This window comes from Archocentrus centrarchus, chromosome 21 (genome assembly GCF_007364275.1).
Source record: "Archocentrus centrarchus isolate MPI-CPG fArcCen1 chromosome 21, fArcCen1, whole genome shotgun sequence".
NCBI lineage: Eukaryota > Metazoa > Chordata > Actinopteri > Cichliformes > Cichlidae > Archocentrus > Archocentrus centrarchus.
This window is the reverse complement of record NC_044366.1, coordinates 18,115,044-18,129,228: the sequence shown is the minus strand read 5'-3', so window position 1 is coordinate 18,129,228 and position 14,185 is coordinate 18,115,044. Positions and strand designations below refer to the sequence as shown.

General features: G+C 42.1%; 1 long non-coding RNA gene across 1 annotated transcript; it reads right to left on the bottom strand.

Moving 5' to 3' along the window:
- Positions 1–423: 423 nt before the first annotated feature.
- LOC115800502 (uncharacterized) lies at positions 424–1,381 on the bottom strand. Its single transcript, XR_004021681.1, has 3 exons — positions 1,262–1,381; positions 1,100–1,188; positions 424–505 (listed from the first exon to the last, which is right to left on the bottom strand). It is a non-coding gene; the product is annotated as an uncharacterized LOC115800502 (long non-coding RNA).
- Positions 1,382–14,185: the final 12,804 nt, after the last annotated feature.

The following is a 14,185-nucleotide window of genomic DNA, read 5'->3' as shown; positions in this document are numbered from 1 at the left end:
TCAGATTTAACATTTCAGCTGCAACAAGAACAGGCTGGGACAGGTGGCTGTTCCCTGACTTTAAGCAGCCCCCTCAGTTACTCACAAAATAAAGGATAAATGGAGAGCAATACGTGCCACCTTTAAGCAACCCACTCAGCTGATCAGGCTCTGCTTTGTCTCCAAATGATCACAATCAGTCAGAATTTTCTGTTTATTAGAACCACTTAAAAAGAGAGAACTTACACACACACATTTAGTCCATAACATTTTCAAATTTTACCTTGAGTTAATCTCTGAGATGTGTCACAAACTGTAATGGCCTAGAGAATTTCTCTATTCTGCTACATGTATAGATGGAGCAAAATGAGGCACATACCTCCCACAGTGACCTGAACTCCCTCTGTTCAATGCGTAGGAGCTCACTGAATTCCCGTGTAATAATGGTAGCATGTCGGGGAGTATTATCCAGTATTGACTCCCCAAAGGCTGTTCCAGTCCCCAGCGTGCATATAGTAACAGCATCCTGCATGAGACACACAGACATGGAGGTCTATACAGATCATTCCTTTATTAGGATACTAGGATCAGCTAGACAAGAATGCTGTGAAATTCAAATTTAATGCTCTTATTAAAGAAGAAAAAAAAAAAAGAGTTTTATGCACTATTCTTGAGGAGCAATGCTCTACACTGATCAGACCACTCTGAAAGGTTAAAGGAGATCTCCCGAGTATTTGTAGTAAACAGATCCATACTCTCTACAAGGTGCAGATATATTACTCCAGTCAGCACCCAGACGAATAGGCTGAGGTGTGAAAAGTTCCACTGTTAACAAATGTTCAGTAATAGTTCCCCATCTCCCACACTCTAAACAGGCTTAAGGTTTCATGTGGATTCTTTTGTTTTTCAAGTGTGATGAATTTTGGTTGGAGCTTTAAAAAGTGGAGTTAAAATGAATGAATGAGATCACAGAAAGAGTGATTCAGCTTTGGGTGCAAATTTAGAGCATTGGTGTACAAAACTATGACTGATCGTATTACTGCTTATTACTGCTTATTTCATGATCCTTCATTTTAACCTGGGCTTTTATGTAATGCTTGTGAAATTATATCAGTTGCACCTGATAACTTGATGTCTCGGACACCTTTACATCCAGTGAACCTGAGAGGACAGCATACCAGCTGGTGCCAATATCTCCTTGCCGAAACACTGAAAAAAAAAAGACTGTTTGAAACAAATGCGCTGACTTCAGATTAGTTTCAGAGCTTTCATTTTGACCTACAGGTGATGCCTTTCTCCAAACACTCGTAAAATCCACACAGGCATATCTGCTGCAGCAAACTGGGGTGAAATCTCTCAAAGGCCTTCACATTCTTCAGGCGTGCCAGGATTATGTCAACATCTGCCCCCGAGCGCTCTGCAGGTCTGCAGAAATAAAAAGAACAGCATGATGTACAATCAACTGAAAATGTACAGAAGGAAGCAAACATACTGCAGAGCCTGCATCACTCAAAGCAGTTCAAGTTCTTTAACTAAAGTCTGGCCTGAAATCTGAAATCTCTGACATCTGAAGCTCTGCAAAAGGCATGTGTTATGACACCATTAAATTCTCACATAATCCTGCCCTGCCTAATGAGCTTGAAAGTCAGTATTTGGCATGGCCACCTTTATTCTTCAGAACAGTCTAAACTCTCTTAGACAGCATTCTTGTAATTTCTTTAAGTAGTCTTCAGGAATAGTTCTCCGGGCTTCTTGAAGGGCATTCAAAGCTCTTATTTGGATGTTGGCTGCCTTTTGTTCCGTTTTCTGCCAAGATGATCCCACACCGCTTCAATAATGTTGAGGTCCGGGCTCTGGGTAGGCTAATCCATGACTGATAGTGTTACATTGTGTGTTTTTTCCATCCAGGTATACTTTTTATTGCATTGGCAGTGTGTTTGGGCTCATTGTCACGCTGAAAATTGAAGCCAATCAGAGGCTTTTCTGATGGTTTTACATAGTGAATCAAAATCTGACCACACTTTTCTGCATTCACAAGTCCATCAGTTTTGACAAAATCCCCAAAACCGATGGCTGAAACACAACCTTAGACCAGGACAGAGCCTCCACTGTGTTTTACAGATGGCTGTAGACACTCGCTGTTACACCGCTCTCCTCTGTACATGCTGATAACCAAAAATTTCTCATTTGGATTCATCACTTCATAGGACCTGTTGCCAGGTCTTATGGAGTCATTTGGCATACCTCAGCCTTTTCCCCTGTTTTTCTTCCTTAAGAATGGTTTCTTGACAACCACCCTTCCACTGAGACCATATCTGATGAGACTTCAGCAAACATAAAATGGATTAACTGAAGGGCCAGAAGCCCTGTATCAGGTCTTTGCTGGATTTTTTCCTATTTTTAAGGACATGACTTTTATATGCTGTTCATATGCTTAAGACAGTTTTTTTTAGGCCTGTCATTTCTTCTGTCCTCCACTTGTCCAATTTCCTCACTTTTTTAAGGACACACTGCACACCATGCTGAGATATGACAAGTTTCCAGCTAATAGCTCTTTGCGAATCACCTTGTTGGTGCAATATTTTTTTTTTTTATGCCTGTCAAACTGTATTATCTTTGACATTTTTCATACTGTCGATTCAACTAAAGAAACTGGAACAAATGATGTGTTTTTGCAAAAGGCTACTAATAACAAAGTACCACAAGATACAACTTAAAATTTGTTCTTTAAAAAAATATATATATGTAAAACATTCCTCTGAAAATGGTCAGATACAAGGATTGGACTGAAAACAAGTGAAAAAGCAGCCAATGTGCAAAGAAAAACTTTAAAAGATGTTGAGAAGCCTGGAGAACTGTTGCTCAAGACCACTTAAAAAAATTACAATAAAGTTTGCCTCCTTGGAAGCAAAACGTAAAGAAATAAGGGATGGTTCTTTTACATGGTTCTGTAAATATGGAATATTTTGAACTGTGAATCATGCAAAGCTACCTTTTAATGAAAGTGCACCAAAAGTTCAAAGAGAGTATCTCTCTGAGCTGTTTCAGTTAGAACAATGTGTTTTCACTACAGTCAAAATTTGGTTGAACCAAATATCTTGTTCCTCTCTAACAATAAATAGTCATTTCCCAGCATGCTCTGCTGATGCATTTGTGAGTTGCATAGCAGCAATAAGAAAAACTTGAATTCCAAAGTTGCTCAGACTCTTACAGTCAAATGTATTTTCTTTAGTCCTCTTATTTAAATTGTAAACAATGACCCAGTTTTGACTCTTGTTCCATTTTACTAATGAAGCATTCAAAAAAGAGACTGTTACTGCACTAATCCCTTCACTGTATTTTCTGTGTTCATTCAGAACTGTATTCACTGTGTTCTGTGCCTGCCTCACTTTTGTTACACTCAGTCCAGAGCCTCTGATGTAACTTGTGGGCGGTTGAACTGCAGCTTACATCACCTTTGAATCGATGTCCAGCTTTTTTTTTTTTTTTTTTAAAAAGTGAAACCAAACATTATTAATAATTCAAAGATGGAAACAACCTTTGTGCTTTTGTATAGTGAAAATGTACTGCGCTGTTGTGGTACAATACACTGAGCAACAGCTTGCAAAAAAAAAAAAAAACGTCATCCATGACAACCTTGAAACTCACAGCAGTCACATTATGCCTCTATAATTATATGTACTTTCTGATAAGGCCCTATGTTCACACTTGTAGACACATTGAATGTACTCTGTTTTTCTACCCTACATTACCACAGTCAGGACAAGGCAAGAGAGAGAGAGAGATGTGTGGGAGCCTGAATTTCAAAGCCAGCGTCTGTTTGAAAACTGACCAAGATGAAAAAAAGAGAAAAGAAAAAAAAAAATCAGAAAGTGCCAATTCGAAGTGCAAGTGAGGACAGATTATTTTCATCATGGCAGCTTGTTATAGTTTGTACAATGCAAACAGCGATGAACCTAATGACGAGATACAAAATAATGAGCAGTGGGATAATATTTCTGTGAGCTTGGTTCTGCAAACAACAGCACTGCTTCTTCTGTTCACCCATCTTTTCCAAACTTACAATTTGGATACAGGCAGAGACTTACATGTCCATCATCCACTTTATTTCAGTGTAAAAGCAGCAACTGAATGATAAGGTGAAGCATGGATGCCATTTGCTATTTGGAAAAGGTGAGTCACACAAGAACCATTTGACTTGAGGGACACAGGTGGCTTCTAGAAGCAAGCAGAGGATATTGCTGTGTAAACACGTCTGGCACGCTGCATCACTTTGCTGTTTATAGCTGCTGTACTTTGGACCTCTTGATGGGTGCTGCACCTCTTATTGTCTTCATCCTGTGGATCTGCAGTAAGTGACCCTCTAACACCTGAGCTGCATCCAACATATATTTGTTCACTGGCCAAATTGTTGTTTAAGTATGTAAAAATCTAAATGTCAAAAGCATGCAGCAGATAGCACTTTTAAAATGTCCAGCAATAAAAGAAAGCATGCGTGTGTACATTCTGTATGCAATTTTGCGGTTATTTGCTGTCGCTAGTAGAAATATAGTTGTGCTAGGAAATATATTATCAAAATCCAGCATTAGCAGTCTTTAACAGCTGTTTCATTCTCTTCTGGCAGTAGGAGCAGAACCAAGTGATGGCCAGGTTGTGGCCATGGCAACAACAAACTAAAGTTTGGCCACCCCTTTCTGACCAGCAACCAGGTCTGTGCGTCCCTCCATGGACATGCCTCCCCAGACCAACACTGACCCACCACCAAACCATTCATGCTGGACGATATTACAGGCAGCATAACGTTCTCCGTGGCTTCTCTGGACCCTTTCACATCTGTCACATGTGCTCCAAGTTAGCCTACTCTCATCTGTGAAAAGCAGAGACCTGCTAAAGTGGTGGACTTCCCAATTCTGGTATTCTGTGGCAAATGCCAATCAGGCTGCACAGTCCCGGGCAGTGAGCACAGGGCGCACTAGAGGACATCGGGCCCTCAGGCCACCTTCATGAAGTCTGTTTCTGATTGTTTGGTCAGAGACGATCACGCCACTGGCCTGCTGGAGGTCATTTTGTAGGGCTCTGGCAGTACTCATCCTGTTCCTCTTTGCACAAAGGAGCAGATAAGAGTCCTGCTGATGGGATAAGGAGATTCTACAGCCCTGTTCAGCTCTCCTAGAGTAACTGTAATCTCCTGTGTGTTCTTGAGACTGTACTGGAAGATACAGCAAACCTTCTGGCAATGGCACGAACTGATGTGCCATCCTGGAGGAGTTGGACTACCTGTGCAACCTCTGTAGGGTCCAGGCATTGCCTCATGCTACCAGTAGTGACACTGACCCTACACTGTAAACCCAGATTTTGATTCCACTTAAAAATATTGAGTTCATATTAGTTAAAATTGCCTAGAATGTGAACATTACTTGTTAATGCTGAGTAGACTGTACTTTTTGATGGTCTGTCTTATTGTAATCATGTGTTTGAGTTCAAACAACTTAATATCATCAAGTTTTGCACCTGCTAAAAATCTAGTTTATACCAGTTTTAACAGACTGGCTTAATGCACAGCTGCATGGTGACATGATGGTTAGCACTGCTACCTCCCAGGTAGAATGCCATCTAGAAGGTCTGGGTTCAATTCTGGCTTGGCCCAGCCCTCTTGCTGTTTGGAATAGTAGACGTTTGGTGTTTTTGTTCACAACGCTCTCTCATATAGTTTTTTATTGTTCCATGGACAAATGTTATTTGTAAATGTTAATGTACCAGCATTCAGCAGGGCTGAGTTTTATCATGTTTATTTACCAAATTTAAACAGACACAGTTCAACACTGTAAAAATATTTATGTTACTGGGCAGCATGGTGGCGTGGTGGTCAGCACTGCTGCCTCACAGCTAGAATAGCTATCTGATAGTCTGGGTTCAATTCCACCTTAGCCTGGGACTCTTGCTGTGTGGAGTTTGCATGTTCTCCCTGTGTTCTCCCACAATCTGAAGACATGCAGTTACTGGGGTTAGGTTAATTGGTCTCTCTAAATTGCCCACAGGTGTGAATGGTTGTCTGTGTCAGGCTGGTGACCTGTACGGGGTGTACCTGCATCTTACTGCCTTATCAGCTGGGATAGGCTCCAGCCTGCACCACCCCCACACAACCATGAAAAGGATAGGGGAATTGATTGATCAGAAGATATTTTATTTTTTCATGAACTATAAAAGATAAGTTTGGTCAATTAGAACATACAATTTAGTTCAACTAGAAATGGAGTAGTGCTTACTTAACAGGCTGAGTTAAATAAACTGTTTCATTACTTAAAAAAATTTAAGGCAACGAGTTACCTTGGTTTTTTTAAGTAGATTCAACTTATCAGGGTTTACAGTGTAGCCAAATTCAAAACTAGTGAAAAAAACCTAGTTCCTTTCATTTTTTTATTTTTTTTGAACAGTGTTATATATTTATAGAAGTCTTCAGGAGCACTTGTAGTGACTGACTAAAGAGTTTATTTTTCCTGCAGCATTATGCAACGCAGGAAAAAGCTGTTTGTCAGATAGCAGTGCCACTCCAATATATTTAATGGTCATAGCTTGGTCACCATATAAAAAATTGCCTGCCTCCATCTGCGTTCAGCAATTTCAGTTACTGATCACGCCAAAAGTTATAGTGTAAAGAGTGTTCTCTAAAATTCACATTGAATTTTTTTTTTACAGAATATATCAAACTGTCCATGTCGCATGTTCATTTTTTTTTTTTTTTTTTTATCCGTGATTACAATAATTTGGTCTCAGATTGAATACTGCTTTAGTCACATTAATCAGTTTGGGGCTGATTATTACAGTGGTCTAAGATAGTGAGTAATTGAAGTAAGTAGGATGCATTTAAGAGCCAAATGTAATCAGGCGCGCAAGCAAACGTTTGACAAAATTACTAAACGCCAGTCTAAAGTTAATGCTTTAGCTTTCCCCCAGTGTTGCAGCTAAGTGGATTACTGTTTATTTGTGACTCCTTCAGCCAAGAGTAAGGTCAAGGATAACCTCTGCGCGTCCAAGGATGCCCTAACTCAAGCTGTGATGCATGACGTCCTAATTCCGTTATTAAATTCAAACTATGTCGAATTTAATGTTTTAATGCAGCCACTGAAACACAACGCCCAAGTTCCTACTGGTAGAAAATCAAAAATAGCGTTATTTCCTCATTAATTCATCGCTCATATAGTGGCCTGAAATGAGTTGGTGCGTGCGGTTAAACGGTATAAACTGAATGATTACCTCTTATCCAGGCAAATAATCCACTCGGCAGATTCCGAGGAATGTGAAGAAGTGTGCGCTGCTACCATCTTGCGATCCTGCTGCTGCTGCTGCTGCTGCTGCTAATGCGGAGGAGAGGGCTGGACAAGCGACAGCTTCATCTGCCTTCACTCACTCACTGCTTGACAGCCCTCACCGTCCCTGCTTACCTGGGTGGGAGCGGCGTGAACGAAAAGCAGCCTACAGTAGCGGTGGGGATGCAGCTGTAATGAGGAAAGCTAGGTTGTTTGGAAAGAAAATGCAAAACTGAGGAAGGCAACAGTTTTCAGCAGAGATGTTGCTGAGGGAAAACAGTGCTCGGTTTGTCATCTTTTCAGCTATGGAGGTCAGTTTCTGCAATTGCAGTTTTTAGGCATATGTGGGTAAAATGAGCGCAGTCTCATACATCAGTACTGCAGCAAGTCCATTTGTTCATGTTATGTTCAATCTGTTATGAGAAGTGTTATTTTGAATTCCACAGTTATTTCAATTTATGAAGCTGAAGTTACCCCGAGAGCTGTAAATAGAAACAGCTTTTTTGTATAGTAGTTCAAAGCTGTATATAGTATATTTAGGTATATATATATGGGCATAAGGCTTGAATAAGGTGAGTCAGCACAAAGAGTCACTTCTCTCCTGAAGGATACTGTTGCAAAGATGAGATGGAGGGCATTCGGTGACTTATGATTACTCATCATTACAGTTGGGTCCATAAGTATTTGGACAGTCACATGTTTTTTTGTAGTTTTCCCTCTGTACACCAGCACAAAGGATTTCAAATAAAACAATCAAGATGTGACTGAAGTGCTGAATTTCAGCTTTAATTCAAGGGGTTTAACAAAAGTATTGCGTTAACTGTTTAGGAATTGCAGCTATTTTTCTACACAGTTCCCCAATTTTAGAGGCTCAAAATTAATTGGACAGTTGACTGATAAGCAGTTTCATGGCTATGAAGATAAAACCAGAGAAAATCAAGATGAACTTGTACCAGAATAATGGGAAGAGAAAAGTATGCAGGAGGAGAGCAACAACTCATGATCTGAAGTATACCACATTGATAACAATGTGACTGCTGATAGAAGCCATCCATTTTTTCTATCCATTTTTTTCCGTTTATCCGGGGCTGGGTCATGGGGCAGCAGCCTAAGCAGAGAAGCCCAGACCTCCCACTCCACAGCCACCTCATCCAGCTCATCCAGGGGGACCCAAGGCATTGCCAGGCCAGCCAAGAGATATAATCTCTCCAGTGTGTCCTGGATCTGCCCCGGGAGCCTCCTCCCAGTAGTATATGCCCAGAACACCTCACCCAAGAGGCGCCCAGGAGGCATCCTAGTCAGATGCCCGAACCACCTCAACTGGCTCCTTTCGATGTGGAGGAGCAGCAGCTCTACTCAGAGCCCCTGCCCAATGGTTGCACTCCTCACCCTTCGGAGGAAGCTCATTTCTGCCTCTTGTATCCACAATTTCATTCTTTTGGTCACTACCCAAAGCTCGTGACCATAGGTCAGGGTAGGAACGTAGATTGACCGGTAAATCGACAGCTTTGCTTTCATGTTCAGCTCCCCCACGACAGACCAGTTCAGCATCCGCATCACTGCAGATGCAGCCCCAATCCATTTGTCAATCTCCAGCTCACTTCTCTCATCACTCATGAGCAAGACCCCAAGATACTTAAACTCCTCCACCTGGGGCAGCAACTTGTCCCTGAGCTGGAGTGGCCAATCCACCCTTTTCTGGCTGAGGACCATGGCCTCAGACTTAGAGGTGGTAATTCTTATGCTAGCTGCTTCACATTCAGGTATGAACCATTCCAGTGCGAGGTGGAGGCCACCACCCGATGAACCCAACAGGATTACATTGTCCACAAAAAACAGAGATGAGATTCTGGGGCCACCCAGGGAGAAGCTTTCCGCCACTTGGCTACGCCTAGAAATTCTGTCTATAAAAATTATGAACAGAATCAATGACAAAGGGCAGCCCTGGTGAAGTCCAACACCCACAGCAAACGAGTCTGACTTATTACCAGCAATACAAACCAAGCTCTTGCTGCAGTTGTACAGGGACTGAATGGCCCGCAACAACGGGCCAGACACCCCATACTCCCTTTGAACCCCCCAAAGGATGCCCAGAGGGACGCAGTCAAATGCCTTCTCCACGTCCACAAAACACATGTAGACTGGATGGGCAAACTCCCACGCACACTCAAATATCCTTGAGAGGATAAAGAGCTGGTCCAGCGTTCAGCAACCAGGACACAAACCGCATTGTTCCTCTTGAATCTGAGGTTCAACTAACAAACAGACCCTTCTTTCCAGCATCCTGGCATAGACCTTACTGAGGAGGCTGAGGAGTGTGATCCCCCTGTAGTTAGAGCACACCCTTCAATCCCCCTTCTTAAAGATGGGGACCACCACCCCAGTCTGCCAATCCAGTGGCACTGCCCCAGATTTCCACACAACATTGCAGAGGCTTGTTAACCAAGACAGCCCTACAACATCCAGAGCCTTTAGGAACTCAGGACAAATCTCGTCCACCCCAGCGGCCCTGCCACCAAAGAGTTGTTTAACCACCTCAGTGACAGTCAGTTGAAGTCAGCAGCCCCCACCTGCACTATAAACCGTGTGAGTAGAGCACCACTTTCCTCTCCCGAGTCACCTGACGGATTGCCAGAATCACTTTGAGGCCATTCAAAAGTCATTTTTGGCCTTACTGAACTCCTCCCACACACTAGTTTTTTCTTCAGCCACCACCCAAGCCACTTTCTGCTTGGCCTGCCAGTACCCATCAGCTGCCTCTGGTGTCCCACAGGGTAACCAGGCCATCCTTCTTCAGCTTGATGGCTCCCTTTACCTCCTTTGACCACCATCTGGTTCAGGGATTATCACCACAACAGGCACTAACCACCTTGCAGCTGCAGCTCTGAGCAGCAGCCTCAACAATCTAGGTGTGACACGTGGTCTATTTGGACTCAGTGTCCTCAGCCTCCCTCGGAATGCTGTCAAAGTTCTGCTGGAAGTGGGAGTAGAAGATTTTGTGGACTGGGGCCTCTGCCGGGCATTCTCAGTGCACCCTCACTATACGTTTAGGTGTGCCAGGTCTGTCCAGCATCCGCCCCTGCCACCTGATCAAACAGTTGACAGCTCAGCTCCTTTCTTCACCCGAGTGTCCAGAATATACGGCTGCAGATCTGATTATATAATTACAAAATCAATCTGCAACCTAGGGTGTCCCCTTTTATGTCATAAGGATGTCCATAAGTGCATGTGGCTGATAGAAGCAGCAGGATGAATTCTGAAGTGTGCAGGCTTTACTCTCGCAAAACTGATTGGAGGGCTTTTCACAGTGCAAATAGATAATGACCCAAACATACTGCAAGCACAACCCAAGAATTTCTCAAGGCAAAATGGGATATTCTTCAGTGACCAAGTCAGTCACCTAATATAACCTGATAGAGCTTTTCAGTTATTAAATACAAAACTGAATGCAGAGAGACTCAAACAAGCATCAGCTGAAGGTGGCTGCAGTAAAGGCCTATCAGTGCATCTCAAGAGAGAAATACACCATGTTCATGAGTTCTAGACCTCAGGCAGTAATTGACTGCAAAGATTTTTCATCCATGCATTAAAAACAATTCTTATACACTATATTGCCAATAGTATTCACTCACTTATCCAAATCATTGAATTCAGGTGTTCCAATCACTTCCATGACCACAGGTTTATAAAACCAAGAACCTAGGCATGCAGACTGCTCCTGCAAACATTTGTGAAAGAATGGGTCTCTCTCAGGAGCTCAGTGAATTCCAGCGTGGTACCGTAATAGGATGCCACTTGTGCAATAAGTCCAACCATGACTGCTACTAAATATTCCACAGTCAACTGTTAGTAGTATTCAAACAAAGTGGAAGCAACTGTGAAAGACAGCAACACAGCCACAAAGTGGTAGACTATGTCAAATGACATAGCAGGGTCAGCGGATGCTGAGCCGCATAGTGCACAAAGGTGTCCAACTTTCTGCAGAGTCAGTCACTACAGACCTCCAAAATTAATGTGTCCTTCAGATTAGCTCAAGAACAGCACACAGAGAGTTTCATGGAATGGGTTTCCATGGCCGAGCAGCTGCAACCAAGCCTTACATTACCAAGCGCAATGCAAAGCATTGAATGCAGTGGTATAAAGCACGCCGCCACTGGACTCTAGAGCAGTGGAAGTAACTCACACTTCTCTGTCTGGCAATCTGATGGATGAGCCTGGGTTTGGTGGTTGTCAGGAGAACGGTACTTGTCTGACTGCATTGTTCCAAGTGTAAAGTTTGGCAGCGGGGGGGGGGGGGATATGGTGTGGAGTTGTTTTACAGGAGTTGGAGTCAGTCCCTTGAGTCCAGTGAAAGGAACTCTTAATACTACTTAATACATTTTGGACAATTTCATGCTCCCAACTTTGTGGGAACAGTTTGGGGATGGCCCCCCTCCTGTTCCAACATAACTGTGCACCAGTGCACGAAGCAAGGTTATAAAAAAAGACATGGAAGACGAGTGAGTTTGGTGTGGAAGAACTTGACTGGCCTGCACAGAGTCCTGACCTCAACCTGATAGAACACCTTTGGGATGAATTAGAGTGGTGACTGTGATCCAGACCTTCTCATCCAACATCAGTGTCTGACCTCACAAATGGACTTCTGAAAGAATTGTCAAAAATTCAATAAACACTCCTAAACCTTATGGAATGCCTTCCCAGAAGAGTTGAAGCTGTTTTAGCTGGAACGGGTGGGCTGGCATCATTTAAACCCTATGGATGTCACTCAAGTTCATATGCATATGAAGGCAGACAAGCTAATACTTTTGGCAATATAGTGTATTTAAAAATTGCTTTTTGTCCAATTAATTTTGAGCCCTTAAAATGGGGGACTACGTACAGAAATTGCTAATTCCTAAACAGTTAACCCATTAAATTAAAGGGGTTCAACTTTTGTTAAACCCCTTAAATTTAAGCTGAAAGTCTGCCATTAAATGACATTTTAATTGTTTGATTTAAAATCCTCTGTGTTGTCCAGAGGCAAAATGGCAAAAAATCTTTTTTTATCCAACAAATTATGGACCTGACTGTATACACAGACTAAAGTATATGTAGCAAACTATCTGAGTTCGTATGGCTGTTTTAAGTGACGGCAACATGCCTCCCGTCCCTGTATAGTGGCTGACATTTCAAGCATATCAAAGTGGGAACATTTCCATAATAGCCATGAGAAAATGGGGCTTTGTTATAACAAGCCATACTAAAAGGGCCACTGGTTTACTTCAGTTACCCTGGCAACAAAGTGCCACGTAGAAAGAAGTACCAAGCCTCAGTGGTGCAGTGATGCCGTCTGTGCTGTCAACATTGTAAAAAAAAAACAACAAAAAAAACAGTTTGCTTCCCTCTGTAATTACTTTCTTTTTCATCGCCTGATGCCAGACACCTTGGTACCTGTGTTACAGGCCTATATTAATTTTCTTTAATTATTTAATTTTACACATTTTTACTGAACACAAGTCATCAGCAATCAAAGGCATAAAAGAAAACTTCCTGAAGAAAAGACTTATGTCTCCAATGTCAACTAAAGAATACTTCATCCCCAAAATATTATTGACTAAATCATAGCAAAAATAGAGCTTTTAAGCATAGTCCCATTTCCCATGTATAACTAAATATTTAGTTAATGCCTTTCAGGGTTATATTAGCTGGAGGTAGTGAGGGTCAGGTAGTCCAAGAAACAAAAAAACAAACAAACAAACAATATGGAAATCTGTAAACATAAAATGTTTAATAATAAACACAAAATCTGCCTCCAGCATGCTATAATACAAAAGTCAGTGGTTCTAAAGCTGTCGCCCTTCACCAGAAAAGTTCAGGTCTGTTATTATTGTTGTTAAAAGTATAAAAAGATTCATTTAAGCAAAGATCATCACAACAGCAATCACATACTCTTGTTTTATTTCCCTTCATATTTGTTCAACTTCATGGCCCATTAAAGCCACATAATTTTAATTTAACTGTGTTTTTCTTTTTGAGTGGCCTGGGTTGCTTTTTCCTTCATAACTTTATTTTTTCCAAGCCAATATTTAAAGCCCAGTTCCTTTGCCTACAGCAAGATGGCAGCATTCACTCTGACAAAGTTTGACAGGCGACTCAGGGCACAAGGTTGTTTCATTCCTCATGCGGAGAACAGGGAAGTACACTCAGTCTTGTTTTGATTATAAAAATTTAGGAGTTTAACCAAAGGGCACTGTTCCCTGCACCTGAACAGAATTTTGAGGTGTTTGTCTGTTTCTAATCTGTCAGTGGACCTTAAATTCAGATTGATTTGTCAGTCCACATGTTTTTCTTCCCACTGAGCGCAACATAAATGTCTTGCCCTTTCTTGTTAAAATAAATAGCTTGAGGTGTAGAACAGAATTCAGGCCAGGGCATGCATAACACAAAACACATTCCTGTAATGCTACATACCACCAACTCACAGCAGCAATGGACCAACACATAACAATGAGTGAAGACGTCAACATGCACACCAGTAATTTGCCATGGACTCCACCTTTGCTAGCTACCAGTTCACAAAGCATTGCAACCTAGTCTTTCTGCAGAGATCCTAAGAAATCACAAATAGATTTACTCAGGTAACAACAGAAGAGAGCATTTCTGCAAAAAGGACAAGAGGCCAGGTGCAGAGATTATTTTGTGGTATTTGTTGTGCCTGCAAGAGTCTGAGACACTCTCTCAGAGGTTCCACTCTGAGCGGATCACCTGCTCCTTTTTTTCCATTTGGTTTTCCCTGTGCATTCGATGGTGTTTGAAATGTTGCTATAGGGACCGCTGGCTTGGCTGCGATGCGCCATCTTATCCTGAGCCCACTGACTGTGTATGTAGCTTTTCAGACCCACAGTTGCTAGGAGATGCTC